This window comes from Musa acuminata, chromosome BXJ1-8 (genome assembly GCF_036884655.1).
Source record: "Musa acuminata AAA Group cultivar baxijiao chromosome BXJ1-8, Cavendish_Baxijiao_AAA, whole genome shotgun sequence".
Classification (NCBI taxonomy): Eukaryota; Viridiplantae; Streptophyta; class Magnoliopsida; order Zingiberales; family Musaceae; genus Musa; species Musa acuminata.
Window position 1 is genome coordinate 10,749,949 of NC_088334.1, and position 12,126 is coordinate 10,762,074.

Here is a 12,126-nt window from a genome sequence, read left to right on the forward strand (position 1 = left end):
ATTTTTTTTTTTTCAGCTACACCCAAAGCCACCATTGCAATTTTTCCCAACCACCCTATTGTAGTTTTTCCTGTCTAAATTAAAAGGGAACTAGTTAAATGACTAAAATGGATTGTGAATTATTAAAGCACACCATAGGCTAAATAAATGGGCCATGTGCCCAACAACCATCCATCTCCTCATCGAGTGACAATGTGTTTATGGATATCTATCATGTTCTTATATAAATGCAACATATGAGTGTGGCATCATTGATATAAATGTTCCATGAAAGTGAATATTGACTTCAAATAGTTATCAGAATTTTATCAAGATCAAGTGCCAACAGTGACTTTATACCAAAGGAATAATTAAGGGAATCAACAATAAAACATCAAGCTAAAAAAGTTGTAAGATTTATATAGCTTCTTAGAATTGAATTCAAACATCATTCGCATGGTGATCCTTATTTTTAATCTTTCATAATAAGGATCACCATGAGAATGATGGCTGGTTTATATCCACAAAAAAACTATTTATTTTTTTAAAAATACTATATAGTGTCTTTGTTTTGAAAACACTTTATAGTGTTTTCAAAATAAAAAAATAATATATAGTATTTTTGAACTAGCATTATAATGTTTTTGAAATAAAAACGTTATACAGTAATTTTAAAACAAAAACTCTATACAACATTTTTAAAACACTATACAATTTGGATGATTTTCTTTTTACTTTAGGCAGAAAAATGTATGGCAACTTTTGATTAATTTTGCCATGCATCTGCTTTCTGATGTAACATCTTGAGTAAACCCTAAAGTTCTAACAACCATACCATAGTAGAGTTCTTGCTGGAAGACAAGATGAACTTTGTTAGTGATGAAAAGTAGGTTTCGATGTCTTCATGAGGAACATAAGCCAGATAAATTTATGCAAGGATATAATGGAGGTGTTTGGCTTGCAAGATCGAAATAGTTTTTGGTTCTTCCCGAGAGAGGAGTTTCTTCTTCCATGAAACACGTACACATGGTCGCAATAATTGAATGGAGATTCTTTGACGCTTTAAAGTGCGACGCGTCTTGGAATCTGAACCAGATTAGACAAGTTCTATGATTGATGTCTGAAGAGTGAAAGTTTCGAGATCATCTCTTCTTACATACATATGTAGCTTCGTATACCAGTTTCAATATTATTTATATATATGTGTATGAACTCGAGGAGGGACATTAACAAATATCTTGACAGAATCAGATTTGAGACACTACTCAACACCAAAATTTCTTTTCCTTTTCTTGCGTTTAGATCAAATTTATCACCTAACCAAATTCATTTACCAGTTCATTGACATGATTCAAGTCTTGAGAGGTTCTTGTGGGTCCGCCAAGAACAAACCTGACATAGCCATGTTTTCCTGTTCCGATAGGAACATCATTGCCATGTTAGTAAAGCAAGTCATAGGACGAGTACTGTCCTTGCGAGTCGTCAACTATTTCTCTTTTGGCTTGACAAACTGTTTCGGGTTAAGGTAAGAGTCCAAATAGCACGTAACATAACCTTTCAAGAAAACTCATGCTACGAGAGATCCACACGGAATGAGTAAGATTGTGTGAGAAATATATAGCACAATACCCTCCATCTGCAGCAAGAAAGCCTCTTTTAGTACTGCATGAAATCTTCCAATATCTATCACCATGATTAGCGTACTACTTGATATAGCAATTTTCTCAAAATAATAACATGAGAAATGCTCTCATATTGTGAGAATGCGATTGAGCGTTAACTCACATAAGGTGTACCTGAGAGAGGAGGAAGATGAGAAGGCATTGGGCGTGTGCAACCAAAAGAGAGACAGTACATGACTGATGAAGTCAGTACTTGTCTCATTTGACAAGGCTATGATGACATGCATGGCTATGATGTCAGCTGTCAAGTCTTCTCGTTAGGCCTGCACGACACCCAATGCTTCGGATTATGTTAATGAAATGGTAAGTAATGATCTTTGGTTGGGGATTAATATTATTATTTTGTTCAAATTCTCTTTTCTGAGATCCAACTCAAGAATTTTCTCAGATCCAAGAAAACTAAGTGAAGAAGATTATGTGCATTTTTTTGTGTGATATTGGTATCTATCTACTCATTAGATATTATTCATCTACGTCATCATCAGAAGCTCAAGTCTGTCATAAAACGTGTATTTTTTGTTGCTATATCATGATAAAACAACTAGAACAATATTTATTCTAGTAGATAAGAGAGATTATGTATTTTGCCTCTCGTTTAACTCCATACATAAAGCTTTTGATTTCTGTCGATCAAAATAAACCTACAAGGGTCTAATAAGTTTATTACTATTAACTTTAACTTAACTCCACCTTCGACGTAGGACTAATCGAGATATTGTAATTTCTCCACTTAAAGGCCTAACGTACTCTTCAAGGCTTGACATAGGCTAGGTCAAACCCTAGCATCGTGCATGTGAGGCAAAGCTTAGTGGTGGCTCTACATCGTGATGAGTACTCCATCCACGATACTAAATATCATAACTTGAGCATGATAGGCTAACTAGCTCATCAATTTTGTTTGACCTAAATCATTAGTCAAAATATTTAAGCTAAAGTTGATAACAAATAATACACTCATTAGATCATTATAAGTCAATCTTAATCTTGCCCGCATGAGATAAATCAATGTGTTAAAGTGGACAACACAAAGTAAATGGAAGACAATGACACACTTCAATACAACTTATACATGAGTAATAGATAGGGAGATCCTTGCAGTAGCTCCATTTTCTATATGCACTATGGGCTTCGGTTACACATAGTTTTTGATGCTGCATATAACACGAGATCCTTTTAAGTATTCAGTGATATGCACCATATTTGAACTACAAAATTGAAAAAAGAAGAAGAAAGAAATACCTCTTTGGAAAAATTCAAAAAGTAAGATTTTTATTGATAATTCCCCCATCCAGATATGCAACTATAAAATTATACAATGTTTCAGAGGGCATATAAACAATATCATTATTAAGGGATAGATATATATATATGAATGTGCAAAAGAAATGGTTAAAAGTTTATACCCATAGAAAATTGTAGTTCCAAAGAGATCTTATAAATAACCAATATATTAAGGTTGTTATGCCTCAAAGACAGGCATTTATTGACTTATGTGTGTCTCTTAATATGATGATACTGTTTCTACAAACTAGTAATGAGAAAAATGTAGCTTCTACGTACTGCATTTTGATTCCACCACAAAGAAGGGATGACAAGTGTCATACAGCCATTGATGAAGAAGCAATACATGACACGGAATTTAAGAGCCCACAAGATAATGCCTACATATGTTTGGCAATAGGCTCACAAACCCTAACATCTCTATAGATATATATGAAGAAGCTACAAGGGTAGGTAAAATGATATGGTCCTCACACTTTAATTAGCACTGCAGGCATCAATCATAGAGCTTGTCTCATCTGGTTCAGATTCCATGACGAGCCGCATGCCTCGACGTTAACGCACTTTAAAGCAACAAGGAATCCTCCATTTAATTATTACGACCCATGTGTACATGTTTCATCGTGCAAGAAACCCCTCTCTCTCAAGAAGAACCAAACCTATTGCGATCTTCCAACTTAAACACCTCCATTCCCTTGCATTAATTAATCTACATGTCTTCTTCATGGAGGCAGCAAATTAGCATAGTTTTCTTGATGGGAGCATTAGGGTTTATACTGCTGAAAGAAAAACTCTTTAGGGTTTTACATGTGGCATATGCATACAGATATTTTATGGTCTATCCTAGAAGATATCGTAAGATCAAAGGATGACAAGACAGAATTATTTCATGTGATTTGGGAAGTAGTGGTCTAACTTTGCGAACGAACTAGAGATAGAATGTTTTGGTACTATTTTCTTCCTATGGATTCAAGAACATAGCGAATGCCATAGCTCTCTCTCTCTGTCTCTCTCTCTCTCTCTCTCTCTCTCTCTCTCTCTCTCTCTCTCTTACTTAGGAGCTGGAATTGAGTGCATAGAAAATATAATAAGTCAAGCCAGTCATTACATTTTATTATATTTAGCAGTGTAAGACATCAATCTAAAGATCCAAACATCCATTACATGTTGTGGAGCTATCCATGACACAAAGTACTTTAAAGCATTTGCTCTTTACACCGAGCAAATTTGACATATCCTATAGTGCAGTAGCAGATAACAGTTAAGGGCAACAGGGCTTCATGGGTGCTTAGGAAGATCACCAAACATCCTTCGGTATTCATCGATCAATATCTGGTGGTGTGAATCTGCTGACATACCCAGAGTGTGTGCAAAAGGATCACCATCATACTTGTTGTTCTTGGCATTGCTATTTCTATTATTATCATTGGCATTCTTTGTAACTCCAAAGGGATAGCCAAATGATGGATCTACAATAGCTTTTCCCTTCTTCTCTCCCATACTTTTAATGTTCTTCTTGATCTTCTCATCGTTTCTTCCACCAATCGTTTCTTCTTGATCAAGCGTGTAGTCCTTTCCCTTAACTCCTTGAAGAGAGAAATCCAAGGGATTCTCCTCAAGCCTTCCACAATCAACACTTGTTTTGGAGATGATCACGACCAAACCAAATGTGAGAACAAGTGCAAATGGGATCTTCATTGTTGATAAGCTGCAACAAAGCAAAAATTGACTATTTCAATACTAAGATCCTAATATATAACAATCAAATTTTGAGCTTTGATACATTCATCACCTAAATGTAATAATATAACTATGTAAATTGCTAAAACTGGTATGAAACTTAGTGTTTACCTTGAATTCGCTCCCTCCGAGACAAGTTTGAGATACTCGATATGAGACACGATATTTATAAGGAAAAATTTAAGCTTAAACAAGTTAATAAAAATTAACAAGATAAACATTAGGAATCTATTGGTGCCTTTCGATCATGCCCACATATCCTATGAAACATAGGTTGCATAAGATAATTATTATGCTAATTATATATGTCACTAGTGAGATAGTGGAGAATAATAATCGTGTCATCGATGGACAAAATGATTGCAGTTTAGACTACATTAGTTTAACTATGTCTAACTCTTTATGCTTGTTTAAAAGTTGAGATATATGTTTCCGTCAAATCTCTTTTGGACAAAGATTATTGCCTAATTCTCTAATGATAAAATAATATATACTTCTAGAACTCTACTATCAGCATTATTTGCCAATGTGCCCCATCAATTTAGAGATGAGAAGGAAAAATGACCCACTACAAGTATACTTATCTTGTAATCCAAATAGGAAAGCTTCATTAGAAAAGAACAAAAACAATTAGCATGAACTTAGTCAATCTAAAATGATAATAATCAAAAGCTCAATTGTTCTATATATCATGAAAAGAAAAATCATTTTGAGTTCCTAACTAATAAAATGAACATAATTGTTCAATTATTACATAGTTGTTGTTGTTCATTGCTTTGAATTAATGAACCATCAAAGTCGTAACCATAACCAAGCATAAGTGTAGATATCATTATGCTGATTAGGTTGGCTAAAGTGGTGGCTGTCCAAATATAAGGTCACATTGCTTGTGCAAGAGTCTACAATGAACCCCTTTAAAAACTTCAAGGCATGATTAACTTATAATGGTTTTGTAGCATAAATTATGGATCATGCTTTGACTTGTTTTTGATGAATTAAATGATTTCTAAATCTAATAAATGAACAATACCAATATAGTTTTCGGTATTTGGCATAGCAAAACATCAAAACCCTAAACCCTAGAAGGATTATGGAGGAACCATTTGCAAGCAAACTACCTGTTTCTTAGGCCTTGATTAAGTTCACTATTTTATGTACTTGTTATGTGTTTTGCAAATGTTCTATGTTCTCATGCTCAACCTTTATTTGTATATCATGTTTATGATTTATTTTTATGCTCATACATAACAATCATGGTTCATAATAGCCATCAAACATCCGTCATCATGAGTTCATCCCTTAGGTTATTTTGGTAAATAAGGACAAGGAGAGAGAGAGAGAGAGAGAGAGAGAGAGAGAGAGAGAGAGAGAGAGAGAGAGATATGTCCCAACATTGTTAGCATAAATGTAGGGTTTGCTCCACACAAAAAACTCTAGATTTTACATGTAACATATGCACAACAAGAAATAATGCCTATAACATCATGTATACTGAATTAACTAGCTGCTACCTACCTGTGTATCATAGATTAGAAGACCGACAGGTGCTCTTCCTCGTAAAAAATTGCAAGTGATTTGGAAAGGAGCGATCTAACTTTGTAAAGGACCAACAACTAGAAATTTTAGTGAATGCCTCATAGATATCTTTACTCTTAGGAATTGGTACTATGTGGACGGTACATATAACAAGCCAAGCTAGTCATGGACATTTTATTTGATGTGGTAGTAGTTCAGTACATTGACAGAAAAGCCCCAGCCATCCATGACATAATGATCTAGAGCTATACATGGCAATAAGTACTTGAAAGCATTTGCCCCATATACTGAGCAAATCTCACACATCCTATATACTACTGTAGCAGGTTTTAGTTCATGGTAGCAGAATCTCACACATCTTAAGGGCGTTTAGCAGAATCCCTTAAGTTGTGGTGCGGTAAATTGTCCGTGGATCGAGTGCGTGACATGGTACTAACATCAAACATATTGTCGTTCTCGGCATCCTTCGTGGCACCAAAGGAATAGCCAACTGATGCATCTGCAGCAGCTTTTACCTTCTTCTCTCCGGGAATATTGTTGATGTCCTTCTTGACCTCCTCGTTGTTGCTTCCACCAGCACTACTGGAGCTAAACACAACTTTGTTATCAGCATGCACGTATTCCTTTACCTGAACTCCTCGAAGGGAGCTACCCAAGGGATTCTCCTCAAGCCTTCTGCTCTCCACACCAGTTTTGGAGAGGATGATGACCAAACCAAATGTAAAAACGAGCACAAATGACATCTTCATTGTTGATCAGCTACAACAAAGTGAAAAATTCACATTTCAATACTAAGATATCCTATATGTAACAATTAATTTCGAGCTTTGATGTATTCAACAGATACATGTGCTAATTTGGTTAAGTAAATAGCTAAAACTACTATGTGTCTTAGAACTTACCTTGAACTCAATTCCTCCACGTTTGAGATACTTGATACGAGACGATATTTATAAGGGAACCTTCAAGGTTGGAACAAATAGAGAAAGTAACAAGATAAACATTTAGAATCTTATTGTGCGTATCGGTCATGCGCACATATCATACGACTTTGCGTGCCTAAGAATTTATTGTGCGAATTACATCATGCGCACCAATGAGGTAGTGGAGAATAATAATCATGTCACCGATAGATGAAATCGATTGCAATTGTTGTCTAACTTCATGTGCTAGTCAAAAGGTTCAAATAGGCACTTCACTCGACCTTATATTGGACAACTATTAGTTTCCCTAGTTCTCTAATGATAAGAAATATCTACTTCTATACCAATACTATCAATATTGTTTGCCAATTTGCTCATTACTCCACCATATGTATGCTTGACTTGTGATGCAAATAGAAGAACTTCTTTGTAAACAAGTGCAGGGACAATTAGTATGAATTTAGTGAAGTTAAACCAACCAAAAGAATCATGCTAAATTCCTAACTTCTGAAATGGATATAATTTTTCAGTTTATTATACATATATCATGGGAAGTTTCATGTTCAATTCATGACTATTAATATGAATATAATTGTTCAATTATTATATTGTTGTTGTTGTTGTTGTTCATGTCTTTGAATCAAGCATCATAGTCATAAGCATAACCAAATATATGTAAACCTACATCTGCTCAAAAACACAGATTTAATATTAGCACATCCATTTTCTATTTAACAAGTTGTATAAGTAAGTAAAATGCCATTACAAATTGTTTAACATTGTTGTTTTGAGAACTGATTCTTAACTTACACTATGTGCTTCTCAGATGTTCTATACATCTAATCCTAGTTCACATGCTTAAATTACTTTCATTTATTTACCTTTGCATGATCATTCTTCTGGTCATAATCATAACTCTTATGGCTTTCATCAGAACAATAACTATTCCATGCATGCATATATTCATCAATTTTATATTGAAACAAGAACCCACTACTCGATGGCATTCTCACAATTTGTGAGCAATATATGAGCATTTCTCATGTTATTATTTTGAGCGAATTGCTATATCAAATAATATGCTAATCATGGCAATAGATATTCGAAGGTTTGATCGAGACTCCAGTCCAGAAAGAGACTGTCTTGAGGCAGATGGAGGGTAATAGAACATTGTGTTATATATTTCTCACACAATCTCTCGCATTCTGTGTGGATCTCTCATAGAATAAGTTTTCTTGAAAGGTTTTTGGTGCTTGCTATTTGGACTCTTACCCTAACCCTAAACAGTTTGTCATGCCAAACGAGAAATAGTTGGTGGCCTGCAAGGACGGTATTCGTCCTATAACTTGCTTTATGAACAGGGTAATGATATTCCTATCGGAACAAGAAAACATGGCCATGATTTCGGCCGTCAGGTTTATTCTTCTCGGACCCTCAAGAACCTCTCAAGACTTGAATCATGTCAATGAACTGGTAAATGAATTTGGTTAGGTGATAAATTTGATCTAAACGCATCGAAACGAAAAGAAATTTTTGTGTTAGAGTAGTGTCTAAAATATGATTCTGTCAAGATATTTGTTAATGTCCCTCCTCGAGTTCATACTCATATATATAAATAATATTGAACCTGGTATACGAAGTTACATATGTATGTAAGATGAGATGATCTCAAAACTTTCACTCTTCAGACATCAATCATGGAACTTGTCTGATCTGATTCAGATTCCAAGACGAGCCGCATGCCTCGACACCAATGCACTTTAAAGCGTCAAGGAATCTGCATTCAATAATTGCTACCCATGTGTACGAGTTCATGGAAGAACCAAAAACTATTTCGATCTTGCAAGCCAAACACCTCCATTATATGCTTGCATAAAGTAATCTGGCAAGGTTCTTCATGAAGACATCGAAGCCTAGTTTTCATCACGAACAAAGTTCATCTTGTCTTCCAGCAAGAACTCTACTTTGGTGTGCTTGTTAGAACTTTAGGGTTTACTCCACCCCGCAAGAAAAACTTTAGGGTTTACATGTAACAGATGCATAGCTGGTAATATTGCCTAACAAAGCTAATAATTAATGTCTTCGAGCAAGAACTCAACTTTGGTGTGCTTGTTAAATCTATGGGGTTTACAAACAACAGATGCATCAGTAGAAATATTGCCTCTAACATCATGTACACTAAATTAACTAGGTACCTACCTACGTATCTATTGTAGAAGATAGAATGATGAGACATACATGAACAGAAGTCCAATATTTTGCCGGTGATCTTGAAGTAAAAAATTGCAAGTGATTTGGAAAGGTGTGGTTTAAGTTTGTGAAGGACAAAGAGCTACAATATCTAGTCAAATCTTCCCTCTAGAAATCATTAAAAATAATAGTGAAAGCCATAGCTTTCTGTCTCTCAGACGAGTTTGTATTGTGTGGATATAATGTAGCAAGCCAAGCTAGCCATGGAAATTTTATTTTACTTAGTAGTTAGTACATTGACCAAGAGGCCTCAGTCATCCATGACACAACCTAAGGACATATGCAGCACATATTACTTGAAGCCATTTTGCTCTATATACTGAGCAAATTTGCCACACACATACACTACTAGTAAGAGTCAACAGTGCCAGGCTGCAGGGCTTTAAGGGTGCTTATGAATATTACTATACATCCTTCGGTAGTCATCGATCGATACCTGGTGGTGTGTGTCCATGGACATGCCTTGGGTTTGTGCAATAGGATCACCATCACACTTGTTGTAGTTGTCCTTGCCATTGTTTTTACCTTTGGCTTTATTGGTGGCAAGTGATGGATTTCTGATATTTTTTCCTTTCAACTCTCCATGATTGTTGATATCCATCGTGGTTTCTTCATTGCTCTTTCCACCAACACTGGAACCGAAGACAGATTTATCATCATGAACCATGTTCTCCTTTCCCTTATCTCTGTGAAGAGAGAAACTCAAGGGATTCTCGATGTATTCACCTTCCACACTAGTGTTGGAGAAGATCATGATCAAACCAAATATTAAAACAAGCACAAATGAGATCTTCATTGTTGATAAGCTGCATCAAAACGAAAATGATGATCTCAATAGTTAGATACTATACCAATTAATTTTGAGCTTTGATGTTTTCATTAACTTGATCGTGTGCTAACATGGTTAAATATATGACTAAAGTAATAGGAATCTTGGAAGTTACCTTGAATTGACTTCCTCCGGGACAAGTTTGGGATGCTCTTGTATGAGAGCACGGTATTTATAGGCAGATATTCAAGCTTAGATGAACTGATGTAAATTGACAAGATAAGTATTGGGAATCCTGTGGTGCTTTTCGATCATGCCTGTATTTTCTATGAACATAGCATGGATAAGATAATTATTGCGCTAATTACATCATGCTCACCGATGAGGTAGTGGAGAACAATAATCATGTCGCAATGGAACAAAATTAATAGCAATTTAGGCTACATTAGTTTTACATAGGTCTAATAGGTTATGCTCCTCAAGGTGTAAAATTATACATACATCACTCAGACCTACATTAGACAAATTAAAGAGGTCTTTACCCAATTCTCCAAAGATGCACAATATCTAACCAGACAACTATACTTTCAGTATTTGTTTGCCTATGTGCTCCATTTGTATCGATATGAGATGGAAAAAAGACCAAATCATTTATGTATTTGACTTCAAATGTAAATGAAAAGCAATTAGTATGAACTTAGTCTAGACTTATAGTTATTGAAATTTATGATACCACCTTAATTTATGTTTGTGTGTTTGCAAAAATATGCATGACACTCAGATAAATCAACTCCTCCGAGGGAGGCATCAGCATATGAAGAGTACTATTAGACCAAAACCTCAAAAGAGAATCTTAGTTGGCATTGCAAATGATCACAATGCTGTTTACTAGAATGCAAGGAATGCTTGTATCTTTCGTTGTAGTTCACACTTCCATGAGCAATTGTGTATGATTTTTCTGACGGACTTGGTGAGAATAGAAACTATTCCATGCAGGAATTCTAGCCATCAAAACATGCTCATTGTTACTCCATTAACTGTTCATGTTTGGACCGAGAGAAATAGAGTCCTACGATGAATCTTGCACTATATCTATGGTGGGAGAAGACTTAAGGCCCCATATTGGGTTATTATTTTAATGGATATATGCATGCATGTAATAGTTTTTCTTCTGATGAAAAACCACAGGAGTCAAGATTATGAGCAGAAGCATGTGAACTAAGTTGTATAGAACATCTGAGAGGCATATAGAAAGCACAATGCCAAAGGCAAAAAAAAAGGGATTTCTCAGTTCTATCCAACCCTAAAGGCATCATTCCATTTGAGCATGTTGAAATTTTGTCAAAATTAAATGTCTAAGTATAAGTTAAGAATCAGTTCTCAAAACAACAATGTTAAACAATTTGTAATGGCATTTTACTTATACAACTTGTTAAATAGAAAATGGATGTGCAAATATTAAATCTATGTTTTTGAGCAGATGTAGGTTTACATATATTTGGTTATGCTTATGACTATGATGCTTCATTCAAAGACATGAACAACAACAACAAAAATATAATAATTGTAAAATTATATTCATATTAATAGTCATGAATTGAACATGATACTTCCCATGATATATGTATAATAAACTGAAAAATTATATCCATTTCAGTAGTAAGGAATTTAACATGATTTTTTTGGTTGGTTTAACTTCACTAAATTCATACTAATTGTCCCTGCACTTTTTACAAAGAAGTTCTTCTATTTGCATCACAAGTCAAGCTTACATATGGTGGTGTAATGAGCAAATTGGCAAACAATGTTGATAGTTTAGGTGTAGAAGTAGATATTTCTTATCATTAGAGAACTAGGGAAACTAATAGGTGTCCAATATAGGGTTGAATGAAGTGCGTATTTGAACCTTTTGACTAGCATACCAAGTTAGACATATGACACTCAATGAAGTGTCAATTGCAATCAA